A 20,915-nucleotide genomic window follows, 5' to 3' on the forward strand; every position below is an offset into this window, starting at 1 on the left:
TCTCCAACTGATTGTTTGTTTCCCAGAGTTAGGAGTCTCTTGTGCTTTGTCTTCCTCTATCATTTTTTTCCCACTCAGTTTCCACTCCTTCACTTACAGTCCCTTTAACTGTTTCTTTTATTCTATATATGAGCAAAACCATATGATAATTGTCTTTCTCCAATTGGCTTATTTCACTTGGCATAATACCCTCCAATTCCATCCACATCAATGTATATGGTAGGTATTCATCTTCTCTGATGGCTGAGAAATATTATATATTACTGATATGTATATCTATCTATATCTATATCTATATCTATATCTATATATCTATATATGATCTTCTTTATCCATTCATCTGTCAAAGGACATCTCTGCTCCTTCCACAGCTTGGCTATTGTGGACATTGCTACTATGAACACTGGAGTGCAGGTGTCCCGTCATTTCACTACATCTGTATCTTTGGGGTAAATACCTAGTAGTGCAATTGCTGGGTCATAGGGTAGCTCTATTTTTAACTTTTTGAGGAACCTCCACACTGTTTCCCAGAGTGGCTGTGCCAGCTTGCATTCCCACCAACAGTGCAAGAGGGCTCCTCTTTATCCACATCGTTGCCAACATTTGTTGTTTCCTGTCTTGTTAATTTTAGCCATTATCACCAGTGTGAAGTGGTATCTCATGGTGGTTTTGATGTGCATTTCCCTGATGACAAGTGATGTGGAGCATTTTTTCATGAGCTTGCTGGCCATGTGTAGGTCTTCTTTGGAGAAATGTCTGTTAACAATTCAGCAATGTGGCAGGACACAAAATCAATGCACAGAACAATGAAACTGAAAAAAAGATAAATTAAGGAATTGATCCCATTTACGTTTGGACCAAAAATCATAAAACACCTAGGAATAAACCTAACCAAAGAGGTAAATATCTGTACTCTAATAACTATAGAGCACTTATGAAAGAAATTGCGAAGACACAAAGAGATGGGAAACATTCCATGCTCATGGATTGGAAGAATAAATATTGTGAAAATGTCTATGCTACCCAGGGCAATTTACAAATTCAAAGCAATCCCTATCAAAATACCATGGACTTTCTTCACTGAGTTGGAAAACATAATCCTAAGATTTGTATGGAACCAGAAAAGACCCTGAATACCCAGAGGAATGCTGGAAAAGAAAACCAAAGTTGGTGGCATCACAAAACCTGACTTCAAGCTGTATTACAAAGATGTAATCATCAAGATAGTGTGGTACTGGTACAAAAGCAGACACATAGATCAATACAACAGAATAGAGAGCCCAGAAATGGACCCTCAACTCTATGGTCAATTCATCTTCGACAAAGCAGGAAAGAATATCCACTGGAAAAAAGTCTCTTCAATAAATGGTGCTGGGAAAATTGGACAGAAGAATGCAGAAGAATGAAACTGAACCACTCTTTTACGCCATAAACAAAGATAAACTCAAAAATGGTTGAAAGATCTAAATGTGAGACAAAAATCCATCAAAATCCTAGAGAAGAACACAGGCAGCAACCTTTTTTAACTCAGCCACAGCAACTTCTTGCCGGATACATCTATAAAGGCAAGGGAAACAAAAGCAATAATGAACTATTGGGACTTCATCAACCCAAAACGCTTCTGCACAGCAAAAGAAACAAGCAACGAAAGGAATGTGATCTTTTTACAGTCAATATGAAATTTCTAGATGAGTGCTAGTGAAGTAATCTGCATGATAAAAAAGTCTGTCAAAACCAGAATGATATATTACCTTACACCTGTCAGAATGGCTCACATCAAAAAGACAAGAAATAGCAAGTGTTGCTAATGGGAGAAAAAGGAACTGTCATGCACTGCTGGTGGGAATGCAATCTGCTACAGTCATACTGTGGAAAATAGTATGGAAGTTCCTCAGAAAGTTAAAGATAGAAATACCATCTGATCTAGTAATTCCACTTCTGAATATTTATCTGAACAAAACAAACAAACAAAAAAAAAACCACCACTAATTCAAAAAGATATGTGCTTCCCTATGTTTACAGCATTACTTACAGTGGCCAAGCTATAGAAGCAACACCAGTGTCCATTGACAGATGAATTGATATAAGATGTAGTATATATATATATATAGAATGGAATATTACTCAGTTGTAAAAAGAATGATATATTGCCATTTGCTACAACATGGATGGGCCTAGAGGATATAACACCAAGTGAAACAAGTCAGACAGAAAAAGGCAAATACCATATGATTTCATTTATATGTGGAATCTAAAAAACAAATAATGAACCAACAAAGCAGAAACAGACACATAAATACAGAGAACTTGTGGTTGCCAGAGGGGAGTGGGTGGGAGGATGGGCAAAATGAGTGAGAGTAGGAGGTACAGTCTTCCAGTTATGGAATAAATAAATCACAGGGATGAAAGGTACAGCATAGGGGATATAGCTATGTGATTGTAATAGGGTTGTATGGTGACAGGTAGTACACTTGTGGCAAGAGTAACAGACATTATATATTGCATAGGCTTGTTGAAACACTATGTTGTACACCTGAAACTAATGTAACATTCTGTGTCAACTGTTCTCCAATTAAAAACAAAACAAAACAAAAAAAAACCTGACTTTCCCTTCCCTGCAAAAAGATGTAATAATTCAATAATCCTTTCTTTTCCTTTGCTAATAACTTCCTTGTCCCACCCTCTTTCTTTCCTATAAAAAACTTATTTTATACGGTTCCTTGGAGCATCTCTGCCTGCTGGATGGCAAGCTACTTAATTTATGAATTGCTTAAGAAATCCAACTAGATCTTCAAATTTACTGGTTGAATTTGAATTTTTTAACACTTCCTAAGAGCCAAGTATTTTATATGTGTCATATTATTTCATCTATATAACAACCCTCTGAAGGTAAGGGATTTTTTATTCCTTTCTTATAAAGAAACCAAGGCACAGAGACAGTAATTTTCCCAAGGACACATAACTAGTAAGTGAAGTTCAAGGAGTCAAATCCAAATTTTCTGACTCTCACCTATCCAACTGTTGATTAAGTTCTGCTACTTCTAGTCTTTTTAGGCTCATAACATGAGGGCATCACGTTTTGGTTACAGTAGCTTACATTCATGAAAAGATCAGCCATTAGAAATGACGAACACCCATCATTTGCTTCGACGTGGATGGAACTGGAAGGTATTATGCTGAGTGAGGTAAGTCAATCAGAGAAGGACAATCATTATATGGTTTCACTCATACAGGGAATATAAAAAATAGTGAAAGGGATTATAGGGGAAAGAAAAGAAAATGAGTGGGAAAAATCAGAGATGGTGACAAAACACGAGACTCCTAACTCTGGTAAACAAACAAGGGGTAGTAGAAGGGGAGGTGGGCAGGGGGATGGGGTGACTGGCTAATGGGCACTGAGGGGGGCACTTGACGGGATGAGCACTGATGTTATACTATATGTTGGCAAATTGAACTCCAATAAAAAAATATACCACAAAAAGATCCTGATTATTACAAACCTCCATACATCCATTACCTTCACAACAACTTTATTTGTTGTAGGAAAAATATATATCTCTATTTAAAATTTTCAGAAATCAGGTTTAGTACCTACTTTAATAAAGACCTGGTCACAGACTGAGCTAGCTTTAGGTATATGCAGAAGTGTGAGCCTGAGGCATCAGAAAGACACCCAGCTTCTTTTCCAAAGCCAAGTCCAAATATAGTCCCTGCAATTCTTTCATTTGTCATTAAGTTAATGTTACAGGATTTCTTTTTGTGCCAAGGTTCTTGGTCATGCTGCTTCAAAGAATGAAGAGGTAGACCAGATGAACAGTGGTGGGCCACAAAGCAAAGTTTATTGAACAAATTAAAGTGAAGATGGAGGGGACCTAAGAAGATTGCCACCAGAATTTCTAAGTTTAGAGGTTTTTATGGGTTTTTTGGCTGGCTGTTTTAATCTGATTAACCCTCCATGTGGCTGTCATCCAATCAGGTTTTTTTTTTTTTTTTTTTTTTCATGTGGGAAAGGGTAGAGGACTCCTTCCAGGGTGGAGTAAAATCCTTTTAAAGGTAGTTTCTTTTTAGAGTGGGGGCCTCTTGTTCCTGCCTGTATTTCTATCAATTATCCTTCATCATTAATACTTATCAAGTGCTATCTGTCTGCCAAGCAGTGCTAGGGATATGGTAGCAAGCTCTTGGAGTTTACTGTCAAGGCAATATTAAACATATAAATGTATCAATTAGTGTGCAATTATAAATTGTTATATATGCTATGAAAGGAAATATAATAGGCTCTGGGACCATGTTGTAAAAAGACCTAATATAAAGTGGAGATCTGGGAGGCTTCTTTCTGCTGAGATGTGGGGTTATATAGGAATGTAGCAGTGGAAGGGTTGAGATCATTCATGCAGAGGGGACATCATGTGTGAAGGCACAGTGGCAGTAAGGAGTTGTCATTAAAGACAGCCAGGGTCAATGGAACAAAGTGGGGGATGGGGTTGAGTCTGAGGGATTGTTGCACAGGATGATACTGATATGTTGACAAGGGTGCAGGCTGTGTCAAGATTTTGGGGTTTTAGTTCAAGTCCCATGGGAAGCCAATAAAGAGTTTTAGCAAGAAAATGATATCCAATTTGAGGTTTCAAAAAAAGAACATTTTGGCTGCTCTGTAAAGAAGGGATTAGTGGTAGAAAAGTGTAGAAGCAGGGAGACCTGTTGGGTTGTTGCACAAGCCCAAGAAAGAAGCAGTAGTGAATTGTATCGAGACAGACCATACCAAACCATGATGTGCAGCACAAACCATCATTTCATCAGACCCATGTGTTCCAAGAGATTGGATACCTAACGGGAATTTCAGCCTCTCCCCGGAGTGGAATTTTAAACCAATCAGTCTGGAATTTTTCTGACCAGCACTAGTTAGGTAATCTGCATGGTAAGGTATCCCCCTTCCCTGCCCTCTTGCCTTCCCTCCCTTAAGTGAAGGTAACCTTGCCTGAAACAATCCTTTCTTTTTGTTTGCTAATAACCTCATTGTCCCGCTCATTTCTGCCTACAAAATCCTTCCATTTTGTACAGCTCCTCTGAGTGCCCCCTCCATTTACTAGAAGCAATGATATCCAATTCATGAACTATTGAATAAAGCCAATTGGATCTTAAATTTACTCAGCTGAATATTTGTTAACAGATTCCAAAACCAGCATCTCCTGCCAGGTTCACAAATTCTGACCAAAACTTTGCTTGTTTTCTTCTGTCTTAAAACTTCCCTTTGATAACCCCAGTCCCCAGAATGTGTATCTTTCCCCAGTATCCCCTTTTAAGACACTATCAAAGGTTTTTTAACATTTTTTATTTAAATTCAATTTGCCAACATATAGTATAACACCCAGTGCTCATCCCATCAAGTGCTTTCCTTAGTGCCAATTACCTAGTCACCCCACACCATCCTCCCCTTCCACAACCCTTTGTTTGTTTCCCAGAGTTAGGAGTGTCTCAGGGTTTGTCTTCCTCTCTGATTTTTCCCCACTCAGTTTCCCTCCTTTCTTTTATGGTCCCCTTCACTATTTCTTATATTCTCATACGAGTGAAACCATATGATGATTGTCCTTCTCTGATCACTATCAAAGTTTGATAGGGCAGTGCTCTCTCAGCTTTCTGTGATCTACCTGTTTCCTTCTGGTCTTTAGACCTAGAAGCTCTGAAAGTCACTTTGACTGTGGTGGTGCCAGGCAAAAAAAAAAAAAAGTGGATGGAGTTAATGTATATTTTGGAAGTAGATGCCATTGTGGAGGCCGAGAAAATTTAAGGCCATTCCACCTCAAGTTTAGCATTAGCACAAGTACAGCCATCTTAGGCCCTTGTAAATAAGAGCTGAACTTTACAGGAAAACCTGCAAAATGTCCTCGGCAGGGAATCCCATATCAAAAAGACAACAGAGCCCACGCCCATCGTAGAAAGTTCCATATTAGAATGAGAACAAAGCTCAATGCCCTTGAAAGCCCCATATTAGAATGAGAACAGAGCCCAATACCCTTGAAAGCCCCATATCAGAATGTAAACAGAATTTGAGAAATTCCTCCACCCCTTCTGAAAATCCCCTAGACCAGCCCATAAAAAACCCAGCTGTAACCCACTTCAGGGTCCAAGTCCCTGCTCCGCTGTGTCGGGTATACTTGGACCCAAGCTCGAGCTTGCAAATAAACCCTCTCGTGTGCTTGCATCGGTGTCAGCTCCTTGGTAATTTCTCGGATTCGCAATCTTGGGCGCAACACCATAGGTCTTGAACACTGGATATAAAGGATAAGAAGAACAAGATGATAAAGATTAGTCCCAAATTTCTGTTATTTTATTTCAACTCCAAGGAGATAAAGCCTGAGGAACTGATGTGAAGTACCTGGTGGAGTTCTTGGCATATATTTAGCACTAAATGTTACCTACTGTATTGAAGATTATTCACAAGCACAAATTCTAATATGCAAGACATTTAGTTTTCCTATATCAACTGTCTTTTTTTTTTTTAAGTTAGAACCTAGCATTTTATTTAGATCTTCATTAAACTGTTGGAATTGAGAACCAGACATACTTAATAAACCTCCAAAAATAGATCCTGAAAGGCACTTTCTGCTTAGGGCAAGCAGTCATGGAATAAGCATGTAAACAAGCTGGCTTCTCTGTACCACACCAGCCAAGTCAGCTTTCTCCATGGCCAGCCACACCAGCTCTGCCCTCCCTTCTGTTAACACCAGCCAGACCCCCTGTAGGTCTAACCCAAGGTCTTTCTGTAGGACACCTTGGCCTACCTGGGAATGCTAGGAACATGTTATTAAAGGAATCACGGTGTTGAGGAAAAAAAAAAATCTTTTAAAAGCTGCCATCTGAGGTGATGGCTTCTCTGTACTTATGCCATACCCCAGAATACAATAAATAAGCAATTAGAAAATGTTCAAGTATGAAGGGATTTCCTCCTCCCCGCCAAAAGCACTGCTCTCTGAAGGAAGCTGGTTTCTCTGTAGCTACACCAGCTGTTCAGAAAGCTCATTGGACCTGGTTTTGAAAATAAAACAAAGTTAAAACCCTGGGAGGAATTATTGTGCAGTGTGGAGTACTCAGTCTTTCTTATAAAGAAAAAAAAAAAGTTATCTGGTACCAAAGTGTGCAACCTACAGACCCTCAGGTACTGCCCTGTGATTTCTCTGTATGACATTTCTAGAGCTAGGATCAACTGTCTTTTTCTATAATAACTTAATTTTTGTTGCAAGCCCCTTTTCTGCCCAGGGAGAGAAACCTTCTCAGTCGTTGTTGCCTCTACTCCACCCTGCAGGCAGGATGCTAAAGTGCTTGGGTAACACCACGCTATCAGGGGCTGATAGTAGGGGGAGAGGAAAGGGGACAGGAAAGTGGATGCAGCTGGTCCTTGTTCAACATCACACAATGACATCTTCTGACACTATCTCATGTCTGTCAGATGTTCTGTCATTCAACCATTAGGTCATCCATGGGCCCTGTTCATTCCCACCTCAAGACCCCATGACACTCAGCTGTCTCAGCCACTCAGGCCTCCCTGACACATGAGAAAGCCTGTTCCTTTTTCTAAACACGAACTGTGGAAAATTAGATGAGGCTGCCTAAGGCACTGTGCCTTTTATAGTCCATTGTCCCCACTTCATGCCAAACCAAGGAAGCTCTGGGGTCTTATCAGCTTCCTGGCACTTCCCTGGGTCTATAAGGATGGGCAAAAGGCTCAGGTCCTCTCTACCCCGGATCTGCAGATCCCTGGAGTGCATCATCCCTCTCTCCCATCAAAAGAATTTAAGGGAAGGGTGGCCAGAATCACCCTTTCCAGTTCTTTCTCCCCCATTAAGAAGACAAGCCCACCTGGCCCAGGGGGTGAGATAAAATGGTATTCTTTCAAATCTTTTGCTTATGCCCAAAGCTTTCAATGAATCCTTTTGTTTTCTGAGTTCTGTTCCCCCTGAGGACATTAAATTGCTAAGATTTGAAGGAGGGAAAGGATCATAAAGTTCAGGAAATGCTAAGAAAAACAAAATTATTTAATATATCAAAATACTGTCCCACTATATAGTTATTATCATTGTTCATATTTGCTGTGAATTCACTGATGTATAGAGGCTTTGTAGAGTAGTTAAGCACTTGGACTCTGGAGCCTAATGACTTGAGTTTAAATCCCAGCTCCACTAATTGCTAATTGACCCTAGCTATCTATTTTTAGTGCCTCAATTTCTTCATTTGTGCCATAGAAATGATCATAGTACCTCCCTCAGAGCATTATTTTGGGCATTGAATCAGATCACTAATATCAGAACAGGTCATGTGAGAACAGTGCACATAGTAAATGCAATATGTTTGCTGCTGTGACTATTAAGCTTGTCATGCTCTTCTAACATTTGGCAGAAATCCATTACTGAACATAGGGCAATTGATTCCTGTAATTACTGGAGAGAACAAACCACTGTGTCACTTCCAAAAGAAAATGTTGTGTATGAGCCCATTAAGATGACGCTACAATCTCTACTCTTACCAGCATTAAAGACAAATATGGAACTTAAATTTAGGACTATGGAACTATATACAGTTGGAAAAGACTCCATTCTTCATTATTTACTCATTTTATTTTTATTCAATTTAGTATATATCTACTAGCATGAGGCACTGCTCTAGAAACTGGGGCATCGTCTGGATTTGATGGTCCTCACAATATGGTAGAGGAAGACAAACATAAATAAAGAAAGAATAAACAGCTGCCAAAATGATACTAAGTCTCTACTAAAATAAGATTCATTCTCTGCTTGTTCTATAGGACATTCTAGAACTTTTCTGGAACCCTGACACCAGTTACCAAGCAACAGAGAAAAATTCTTCAAACCCAAACTGAAGAAAAATTCTTCAATACAGTACATGCTGTACTGAGGGTAGCAGTGGGAGTGGGGGATGAAGAACTACTATTCTGAGAACCTCCAAACTACAGGAGGGAGACACAGAGCAATCATCATGCATATTTTGCCTCAGCTTGTGATCCACGTTAAATGTTAAGCTAGCTGTGGTTTAGTAGTGTTTAGGGTGGCACTAGGGCCACCTGGCAGGGTACCAGGCAATGTTACATATACCTCATTGAATCTGCAGCACATTGCTGTGATGTAAGTATTATTATCATTAGTTTTCCCTGGAGGAAAGCAAGATTCAAGGTAAAGTGACCTGTCCACTCCCACAGACACGTGTACTTTCTCCCTATTTCTCTGACATGTGCACAGGTAACTGTAGGACACATATTGCCACATAAGTGAAAACAGCTACCAGTAGCCTTGTGGCCTCAATGCAAGCACAGTCTAGTAACTATTAGTCCTCTAAAAACTTTAAAAAGGCTCACTTGCCTTAACTCTTCCCTGGGCCCTAGAGAAATTAAAAAACCAGCTCCTGAATCAACTTCCTGGTGAATGAGTCAAAACTGGACTCTTGGGCACAGTTAGGGCAAAGAGGATACGTTTTACTGGGGTTTTGGCTCACATTACTACTAAATGTCTTGCTGTGTGTCAGGCTTAGAATAGTACTAGAGACACAGCAGGAAATAAAATCGAAAAGAATCTTTGCCTTTATGAAGCTTATATCCAGCAGAAAGTAAGAGGGAATAGACAATAAACAAAAAAATAAACAAAGGATAGATCATGGGGAGTTCTGGTGGGAAACCATAAAGTAGGAGAGGGAGAGAAATGTGGATGAGAGAGAGCTGTTCCATGCAGCCTCTCCTACTCTGCACATGTCCAGGATGCACAATCAGAAAAGGCCATCTCACCGCTGAATGAATCTCTTCCCTATCACTGGAGATCATGGCTAACAGAGTTATTTTTCTTGGCATTGCTTAGATGAAGGACTTGAGCCTACTTGCTTTGAGAAAAACAGTGACATGGGGGACTATGGAAGTTCCAGGTGGGAGGCTTCTCCTACATGGGTTGGGGAATACCCTGTTATTGCTAAGGTTGTTTATCTTAGGAGGTCCAGGCATTTGGCAAGCACATCACTAGGAGGAAGAATTGAACAGCTCTCCCTTTGCAGAGTCACTTACCAGTTCAACAAACACACCATGTTGTATGCCAGGCTCTTTGCCTGGGAACTCTCCACCCATATAATTGCCATATTTCATTGCCATATCAAACTGAGTTTATGGAGGAGGAAAAGTCAAAGGACAATAGCATTTTGTAGGGCAGATAAATCAGATCATGCTTCAGAGAACATTTATTTTTTAGTAGGTCTATATCCATGCACACCAAGCTTCAGAGATTTTATTTTATGGTTTGAAATAAAAAGCCACTTTCACATTTATTATCTCATGAGCGTTTTTTTTATAAGGGACATTTATAAAGCACTTGTAAACTGATCCCCCAATTACCTTCAACATATTAAATTTCAGTTTCTTACTACATCATGAAATTAGTCTTAAGTTAGTTCCCTTTATATTGTGTGCTTCACTTTCCTTGTAGCTAGTGACCTTCTTCCCTTCAACCCCCTCAATCTCATGGCTACACCCTGGACTCTTGTCATCACCAGAAATTATTCCAACACTCATATGTTAAATCCTGTTTTGGGACCTCCACCTCTTATATTTCCAGAACCCTGAATTTTTTTATTACTTTCTTGGGGATGCCATAACAAAGTACTACAGAGAGTGACTTCAACAACAGAAATTTATTTCCTCATAGTTCTGGAGGCTGAGGGGTCCCAGATAAAGAAGAGGCAGGTTTGATTTTTTTCTGAGGCCTGTCTCTGCTGGCTTAGTTAGGGTTCTCCAGAGAACCAATAGGGTATTCATAGGTACATATAACAGGAGATTTATTATATGAATTGGCTCCTGTAATAATGGAAGCCAAGGAGTCCCATTATTTGCTATCTGCAAGCTGGGGAACCTGGACTGCGGACCCAAAAGCTCCAATGTTCGAAGGGAGGAGGAGTTGGATGTCCTAGCTGAAAAAGAAAGAGAGTAGATTTACCCTTCCTCCCGATTCTTATTCTATTCAGGCCCTCAGTGGATTGGATGATGGCTGCCCTCCTTGGTGAGGGGGATCTTTATTCACTTTACGGGTTGAAAACTAATCAGAAACTCTGACAGAAACACCCAGAAGTCATGTTTTACCAGCTATCTGGGCATCACTTATTCCAGGCAAGCTGACACTTAAAGTTAACTTTCACAGCTACTTTTTCTCTGTCATCACGTGGTCTCTCTGTATGTCTGTGCCATAGCTTCTTTTCTTGTAAGGACACGAGTCATATTGGATTAGAGCCCATCCCATGACCTCATTTAACTTTAATTACCTCCTTAAAGACCCTATCTTTAAATATAGTCACATTCCGATGTAGGGGGTTAGGATTTTAACAAAGGAATTGGGGGGGCACAATTCATCCCATAACTTTCATTCCTACCTCAGAAGGTCTTCCATTTTATTGGGACATTCAGACTCTTGAGTTCAACCTCTCAGAACTTCATTCCTTTCTTTGCATGGCCTAGAACACTTGTCTTTCACTTCAGCAACCCTCCTAACAAAAGACACAATTCCACCACCCTTCTTCTGTTGGACCCATATAAGAAAACACAAATCTTGGATCAACTCATCTGTTGTGTAAGTGAACTGATGTGAATTCACTCTTTGGTGAGATATAGATACAGGCTATGCCAAGTGGAACTGTCACCAAAGGAAACTTTATTAGATGCAAATAAGGAATCATTCCAAAGCAATGACTCCCCAAGTGCTGATAAGTGGGTTTCTTTCATTTAGGGTTAGGATAAATATTCATAAAGGGGAGTTTTGTCATCACATGTTAAGGCAGGTATAAAGTCATGTATGTATACTTAGGAAACATGCCTATACATGCATCGTATGTTATGCATTAACAAGGACATTTGTGTTCCTCTTTGGGCAGAAATTTTAACATTATAATAGGATAGATTTAACCCTTGAGCTCTCCATAATCCACCTGTGCAGGTGTGAGGCTGTGGTCAATCTCAAACTGATCTAGGCCACTGGAGCTCTCCTTGTTGTTTACCTTTAAAAGATAAAATTGACATTCCTGTGAAGAAGAAGCAGGAGCCAGTGGGAATCTTGCTGGTGACAATTTTAACCTCATTAACACTGTTAGGCACAATTTCAGTTGTATCTCCCTTCCCTGCTCCTGAATTGACATTGCTCCTGGAGAAAAATCACTCAGCACTCAGAAGGTGCTACTGCACATAAACAAGGTATGTTCTGTTAGAAATTCATGCTCCTCAAACCCAACTAGTCCCAGGGCCCCAGGCAAGCTATGTGGCTAGTTCCTACTTTTAACACTTTCCCAAAGTTTCTTCCTATACCACTTGCCCACTCATTCTCAGCAGATGACTTTGCTCCTTATATCATAGAAAAAATAGAAGCAATCATCCAAGAAACTGCTCAACTCCATGCTCCTGACCCATAAACATTTGCTTCTATTCCCTTTCTTGACCCCCAATCTATTTGATTTGTAATCTATTTGATTCAAAAAATTCATGTGTTCTGTTTCTATCAGAGGGAGGGGATAGCATAGGCAGCAGGAGGGTAGGAAAAAGAAGGTGTTAGCAAGATGGTTATTTCTAATCTATAGCCAAGCATAAAAATAAAACAAAATTTGTGTTCATCTTTAATGCAAAATTTTGCATTTATTTATTTGTTTTAGAAGCTTTAATATAAAATTATATCCTACTAAGCTCTATTAAAATATGTAGGTTTCTACACTATATTATTCATCTGAAACTAACACTGTAATGTTAGCTACACTGAGATTAAAATTTAAAACTTAATAAACTTTTTTAAAAATGAAATCATCAGGGACAAAGGAAAAATTATGTAGATTTCTTCTTTCTTGAGAGGATATCATAAGACCTCATGAAATTACAGGTCAAACTCAAAAACTAAAACTTAGCCCAGGTTGTTGAGCAGTGGTTGTATGTGTACCCAGTATGTAAATGAAGCAGATATCTGGTGGGCAACTGCCTTCAAGCTATTTTTGGTTCCAAGGTGGAAGCCTATTAAACCAAGTACCAACTGTGTAAGATTTGAATGAGGATTGCAGGTGTCCCTGGCATATCCCATCACGCCTCGCCTTCCTTTTCAATTTTTTCCCAACTCTTCACTTTGTCTTAAACTCATAAAGAAATCTTCCATGCTTATATTTAATAGCTCCTTGTACTCAGTTTTCTGAGGTGATCACATATGAATCACTTTTAATCTCTTGTAGGGCCATCAACTTCAAGCTGTAGACATGAAATGATTTAACTCAATTGTTACATTCAAAATAGGGGAAAAATCACAAAAGAAGCTTAGCTGCAAACTTGGAGTTTTTAGATCACACATGTGATATTTTATGACTCACTCATATTTTTTACAGTACAAAATTTATCTTCTCAACCAAGAATAAGGATTCATTTCTAAATACTCACCATGTGTTATTGCAGATTTATGTATCACTAAAAATGAAAAATCTGGCAGTGTTTTCTAAGGTCAACTTCAATATCTCTCACATGTTCACATTTTTACTGACTTTTTTTCATTCTCAAAGTTCTTTCCATCTACTCATTTCACAATATGTGTTTATGCTCAAGGCCATGTTTAAGGCCACATTCCTATAAAAAGTAATGGCACAGATGGTTCTTCCACATCTGGTCATGGAAAGATCCCAGAACTCCATGCACAGACTCCTCATGTTAATACCACTGCACCATCCCTAGTGCCCCTCTGTGTCCAGGGGCCTTATGCGTAATATTTCACTTTATGACAATAGCGTGAGATACATTGAAATGAATGAGGACTCTGATGTCTAGAGAATCTAAAGGACTGGTGCATGATCTGGTACACAACTAGTGGGGATATTTAAATCTATTAATTAATATGCCTCCAACTTGAACTTTATTATAATTATTATATTCATTGTGGTGATTATCTTTGCCTGTTAGGCTATTAACTGATAAAGAGGCACAGTCCTAGACTCTAAACACCACTAGAATATCTAGAAAAAGTCTATCACTTTTTTTTTTTTTTTTTTGTAATCTAGACAGTCAACAATTATGAGCTGGAGAGCAGTTTTACTTTGATATCCTCTGCCTTCTAGAGCAGCTCTAGCAGAAACAGAAGTGTATTAAGTACTGCAGCCACTCTGCCTTTAGTTATATGATATAGCCAGAAATGGGTTAGGACCAAGGATCTGTGGACCAAGGAAGATCAGAAAGTAGAAAAAGAACCAACCAAGATTTATTGTATACTTATCTAATGCTTTCAGTTTCTCTAGCACTTGTTTCCCAGAAATCAACACAAACTGTCTAATATTTTCATTACTTCCCACAGAAGAGTCATACCAAAGGTAGAAACAGAGGGCCACAGATAATAAATCTGTAGTAAGGTCATCTAAGGAGATGATGACCTCTAGTGATATACCCATTACAAAGATTATCCTAATTAGATAGCTAATAGGCAAACTCATGAAAGACTTCCACACATATGCTAAGCACTTAGGTCTGTTGACACATATTCAATTTAAAGGAAGACAAATGAAGAATTTAATAATAATAGATTATAATATACTTGACTAGGGACTCTCCTTTTTACAGTGAAATTATATCAGTTTCATTTATAGCAATAGAAGTATCATAGATTTGTCATTTAGTCCATTCTTCTGCATGGAAGAGCAAAGATGGTGCTCTTCCTACAGCCAGGCTGACTCTGAAAGAGAGAGTTTAGGGAGCTGAACCCCAGCAGGCTCAGCTCCTTACTCCAAATGCTACTGGGACTTCATCTCTTACTCTCACTTTCTGGGTTCTGCTAAAGGTGCAGACTACCCTGCCTCCTCATACTTTCATTCCTGGTGGCTGTCCCCACCATCACCACAATGCTACCAACTACCACCAATGTGGTAATCTGACCCAAGAGCACAGGTAGTTTTGTCTATAGAATTCACACATACTATTACTAGAAAAATTGCTCAAATGCCTGCCCTCTTTTGAAGTCACAGGTTCATCTTTTTATGAAAGGGAACACATTTTCTAAACAGCATGGTGAGGATCCCTGGGTGACGCAGCGGTTTGGCACCTGCCTTTGGCCCAGGGCGCGATCCTGGAGACCCGGGATCGAATCCCACATCGGGCTCCCGGTGCATGGAGCCTGCTTCTCCCTCTGCCTGTGTCTCTGCGCCTCTCTCTCTCTCTCTCTCTCTGTGACTATCATAAATAAATAAAATTTTTAAAAAATTAAAAAAATAAACAGCATGGTGAAAGATTTGTACCTATGAGGTAGAAGGATAAGGCACAATTTAAACCTGATTAAAGAGCCAACACATTCTAGGATCCTAGTCAGCTCTTTAATTTCAACAATTTCCTCAGCAATTTCCCATAGTAATATCTTCCCAATGTAATTCTCTTGGGCCAGGTTATTATAAGGTCAAATATGAAAGTATTTACAAAAACAGTAGTGCCTTTTGAAGATGGCACCAAGAAGGAAAACAGTCATCTTTGCCACTGATATGTCCTTCTATTTACCCTTCCTTGAAGAAGCCTTCATCAAAATCCACAGCAACAATCAGATGTCCTAGGTGATGAAGCATAGTCCCTCTAAAAAGCATTGCCTGAAAATCCCATGTGGCCTGTCAGTTTCTACTGCTTGGTGATTCCAAGGGCCCTGTTTGGTAATACAAAAGGTCCTGTTCATTTTGTTCCTCCCCATGCTAACAGCCTTTAGCCATCTTCCCTATTTATAGGAAGGGTTTTGTTGGCCCCATTCCTTAGGTCTTTCCTAAATGTTTATGACCTAGAAGGATCTCCCACTCTGATTTACATTGACCCAAAGGCACTTTAAGGAAGAGATTTTTTTCTTCAAATGGAGACAAGAGCAGTATCTCCAATGCAACTGAATAAATAACTTATTTTTCCTTCAAAGCCATGACTTTTTTTTCACTTTTCAATTTTTTTTTTTATTCTGTTTTGGTAATCTGGCTAGAAATGAAAGAACATTTGAGGAATTGAAATTCTTTGGAGTCTAACTACTCTTTACAATCCAATATCATAGGCAAATTTTATCTGAATTATGCTCTTCTCCTCTGAAATAAGACATGTGATTCAGGGGATCCCTGGGTGGCTCAGCAGTTTGGCACCTGCCTTTGGCTCAGGGTGTGATCCTGGAGTCCTAGGATCAAGTCCCACATTGGGCTCCCTGCATGGGGCCTGCTTCTCCCTCTGCCTGTGTCTCTGACTCCGTGTGTGTGTGTGTGTGTGTGTGTGTGTGTGTGTGTCTCATGAATAAATAAATAAAACCTTAAAAAAAAAAGACATGTGATTCAGCGACTCCATATAGTACTTTCATGCCACTCATTGCTGGGGGGATAGCAAATGTAGCTATAATTGCCAGTCTACACATCCCACTACAATCTATTATATTTAGCTATATTTCATCATATTAGCCATAATAATTTGAAGTTCTTTATCATTATTTTAGCTTTAAATATGTACCTTTTAAAAATTATTTCCATTATTTAAATGCTTTTCAAATGTGTAGTCAAATCAAATGAATAGATAAAGTTTGAAAGATGAAGATAGGCCTTTGCAGAAGCCACAACTCAACTGTTGGAAGATATAAACCTCCATAGCACAAGCACTACTCTATATCTGACACACTTGACTCTGCTCACCACAAAATCCTTTCTCTCTATCAGTCTTTTTGGTATTTTTTGTCCCACATCAATCAACACTTTATTGAGTATTTTTGGTTTCAAGGTCCTATGCTAGGCACTATGAATATCACCATGAGTGTAACATGTATTCCCTTCCTTTGAAAAGTTTGAAGGGTAATTGGAAAGTCAAGACAAACAGGAATTTTTTTTTTAATAATTCAAGAGATAAAAATAACAGTGCAAGCAAGGCAGAACATGAAAATCTGCCATGAGCTAGGGAAACCTCGATAGAGAACCAGTACCTCTAAGAATCCATTTTATGCCAGGTTCTGTACTGGCTAGTTTTCTAGTTTAAGCATTTCTAGATGGTATCAGGCTTTGTTAATCAGCATGGTAAGACTAAATGCTGTTTCCTTGAGTTTTGTCTATTTGAGCTTTCAGAATCTTGATTATAATAGAAAACAGTCGTTTAATGTAGAAATTTACTACTATAACACAATTCTATCAAGTTACTGCTATTAATATCCCCATTCTATGAAACAGAAAATTGAAGCTTGCAAACATTAAGCAATTTATCCAAAGTCAAACATCCAGTAGATAGAAGAAGCAATTTTTTTTAATTCTAGACTTTATGCAAGTCACACAAGAATTTAAGAGTATTTCAAACCCACACTCTGGAATAAAAACCAGATGGCCTTCCCTGTAGCTATGTTAAGTATAAACAGAAGTAGCATTACCTGAAAAGACAGGAAGCAGGGTGCTTTTATGAATATGAATTGCTCCCTACTAAGGATCTGGCCAAAGTAGATACAACCTGCAGCCTGTGTAACCAAGGGTATCAAATCTAGTGTGGTCTGGTTGAGTTTATATGCTGGACTTTTGTGATCCTCAAATTTAGCAGTTCTCATGCCTGGGGAAGGTTTTGCTTTCTTTTCTTTCAGAGCTAGTGGGTGAGGTGAGATATTGCAAGGGAGTGATTAAATCTTGGACCCCACCCTTTCTGATCTAGTAAGCTTGAGATGAAATCTGGTCATAGGAATCTGTTATATTTTTATTTGTAATCCATTCAAGTTAATCTTGATGTTCACTGATGTTTAAGAATCTTTAATGCTTGAAAGCATGTTTCAGGGTAAGACAGATTAGGTTTAGCTTCCGTATAAGTGATGGAATAAAGGTCACTTTTAGTGAATCATGACTCAATTTCTCAAGCTGTTTGCTTACTTCCACCAAGAGCTACAATATGCACTACCTTAACCTAAAAAAGCTTCTTTTAAACAGAAGAGTATATTTTTTGTGCCTATATTTTCCTTACCAGCTGTGCTTCCTTCCAGATTGATCATGCTTTGCTGCCAAATGGGTGTGTATGCAAAAATATTCTCTCCCAAGGAGCATATGCCTAATATGCCACTGTTTCATATACATCAGCTAATTGATTCCCGTGGCCACGTATTGTAGTAGCCTACATTCCTATTTTACTGATTTAAAAAAAAAAAAAGACTTAGAAATGAAATAACTTTCTCAAGCTCATGCAACTAATACATGCTGGAGCTGAGTTTCAAACCAGACCTATCTAATTCTAAATCACTCTCCTTCAATTTTTTTTCTTCTATGTCTTCATTTTCTTTTCTGCCCATGTCTTGAACCTTATCATATTACCCACAGACATCTCTTAGTTTTATTCTTGGCTCTGAGGACTAAAAAAGCTGAACATTGGTGCGAGGTAGATTTCTTCCTAGACTTTCAGCTCATATATGACTTTTTGGAGAATTCATTGGTTTGATGCACCACTAAAAAGACTACAAGTTTGCTGTTTGGTAACTTTGACTTTCATTATGGTGACTATGCATAAATGCTCTCTAGTGTTTATTCATTCATCTATTCATATATAATATTAAGGCTCTGAGACCAGTTCCCACATTTGTCAGAGGAAGGTAGGAATTCCCCTACAACACCAAGCAATTCTCTGGACACCAGTTGGGGGCCCTACAATTCAACTCAAATCTAAGACTATCTACTGACAAGATTGCATTAGATTCCACAGGTTAAGAGTTCAGTCCTACAAGACTGCTGCCTCACCCACTTCAGGTGCCAGTCACAAACTCGGGTTGTTACTGTGCTTCTGTCCAATGGCTACAGCTTGGAGGTCCTTGTAACTCCCTCCTTGGGTTCACTTTATTTACTAGAGCAGCTCATAGAACTAAAAGAAACATTTTACACATTAAATTACCAGTTTATTATAAAAGGACATAACTCAGGAACAGCCAGAAGGAAAAGGGCAAGATATGAGGATAGGGTATAAACTTTCCATGGCACTTTTCACAAATATCCACTTGTTCACCAACCCAGAAACTCCCTAACTCAGTCCTTTTGGGTTTTTATGGAGGCTTCATTGTACAGTCATGATTAATTAAGCCTTTGATAGGGGCCTCCAGTCCCTCTCCCCTCCCAGGAGATAGGAATGTACAGGCTGAAAGTTCTAACCCTCTTAAACTTCAAGTTAGCTCCTCCTCTTGCAACTCCCTGCCATTCTTGGGTGACCTGGGGAAACCAAGTCACTTCCTTAACATGACAAAAGATGCCTTTACTACTCTCAACACTTAGCAGATTTAGGGTTTTAGGAACTCTGTGCTGGGAATGAGAAGGAAGACCAAATATATATTTCTTATTATAATCATAAATTGTAAATGCTTGCTTTTTATTGGAAAGATTGATTTGTTTCCCAGAAATACAAGGTCTCCAATTGGAAAGAAAATATTTGTTACTGGATTTTTTTTTCCAGGTCTGATCAAATCCCCTAGCAAGGATGTCACAATGGTTGATATCATCAAGAAGGTGAAGGACAATGAGAAGTAGTACAACAATATTTGTCAAGGTTTCCTAACTTTATTTTTTTTAAAGATTTAGAATTTTTTATTTTTTAAAAAATATTTTATTTATTTATTCATGAGAGACACAGAGAGAGAGAGAGAGACACAGGCAGAGGGAGAGGCAGGCTCCAAGCAGGGAGCCTGACAGGGGACTGGATCCTGGGTCTCCAGGATCACGCCCCGGGCAAAGGCGGCGCTAAACTGCTGAGCCACAGGGGCTGCCCAGTTTCCTAACTTTAAATGGGCTTGATTGCAAGGAAGACTGTTAAAAACCATAGCTTCTTCTGCTGTACTTGGCTTCTGATTCTAAAATTGGGACCTATTTCTAAAACTTCAGGCCATTCAGTAAATAATCTGGTGAGAATATATGTACGCATCAGGTAGTATGCTAGGAATTGTGTTGAGGACAATCCAAGGAAGAATAGAAAACATGACTCCTATACTCTGCAAAATCTATCATCTATTTTTGGAAATGAAATATTATTATACAATGATAATGATAATGGTAACTAAGGCATGATAGTGTTAAAATAAAATAAGATGGAGATCAGGTTTGAAGATCCCCTGGGCAGACAAAACCAGCTAAGACTCTTAAGCAAAACTTAATCTGATTTACTTCATGAATATAAATGCAATTTAACTTGGATTATTTTTCATAAATGCCTCTAAAAATCTTAAATGAAATTTGTCATCTTAAAATGGTATAAGATAATCACTTTTAACCAATCCCCTACCACCTGGAAAATTCTTTTTTTTTTTTAAGATTTTATTTATTTATTTATTCATGAGAGACAGAGAGAGAGACAGAGACAGAGACAGAGACACAGGCAGCGGGAGAAGCAGGCTCCACGCAGGGAGCCCGATGTGGGACTCAATCTCGGGACCCCATGAACACGCCCTGGGCCGAAGGCAGGTGCTAAACCGCTGAGCCACCAGGGATCCCCTGGAAAATTCTATTGTAATAATCACTGTCATCATCATCATTGTAAAGGTTAAACAGCTTCCTCATTTTCACTTTATGTCACCCTGTAACATTATGCCTCTAAGCTTCATGTAACTTTTGGGTTTGAAGTCTCCCTGTTCAAGATTATTTTGTTTCTCATTTAATAAAATATTCATATCAGGTAAATATCTCTGAATTTTCTTTTGACAGTAGATAATCAGTACAGTGAAAGTTGAGATCAAAATAAGTGGGTACTTCTTTAAGTCTAAGGAAGTCCTTGGAATGAAAAAGAGAAAAAAATATCATTTTACTATAAAATAGCCATTATATAACAACTCTGACTTTTATCACACCAGAAAATGCTAACTTATGTACTTAAACAGGGTACTTCTTGTTCTCTCATGAAAAGATCAAAGAACATTTGAATCTCTTCCAGCATTTTCAGAAACAAG

The 20,915-nt window shown here is 38.8% G+C and overlaps 2 long non-coding RNA genes across 3 annotated transcripts in view; both read right to left on the minus strand.

Moving 5' to 3' along the window:
• LOC144316139 (uncharacterized) overlaps window positions 1-20,915 on the minus strand; it is a 339,579-nt gene that overhangs the window by 26,787 nt on the left and 291,877 nt on the right. The gene's annotated exons all lie outside the window — the stretch shown is intronic.
• Window positions 1-20,915, minus strand: part of LOC144316128 (uncharacterized) — a 107,045-nt gene that overhangs the window by 402 nt on the left and 85,728 nt on the right. For both annotated transcript variants that reach the window (XR_013381952.1, XR_013381953.1), the window contains one exon: window positions 6,114-6,266. This is a non-coding gene — a long non-coding RNA (uncharacterized LOC144316128). The remainder of the gene's footprint in view (window positions 1-6,113; window positions 6,267-20,915) is intronic.

Source organism: Canis aureus, chromosome 6 (genome assembly GCF_053574225.1).
Source record: "Canis aureus isolate CA01 chromosome 6, VMU_Caureus_v.1.0, whole genome shotgun sequence".
NCBI lineage: Eukaryota > Metazoa > Chordata > Mammalia > Carnivora > Canidae > Canis > Canis aureus.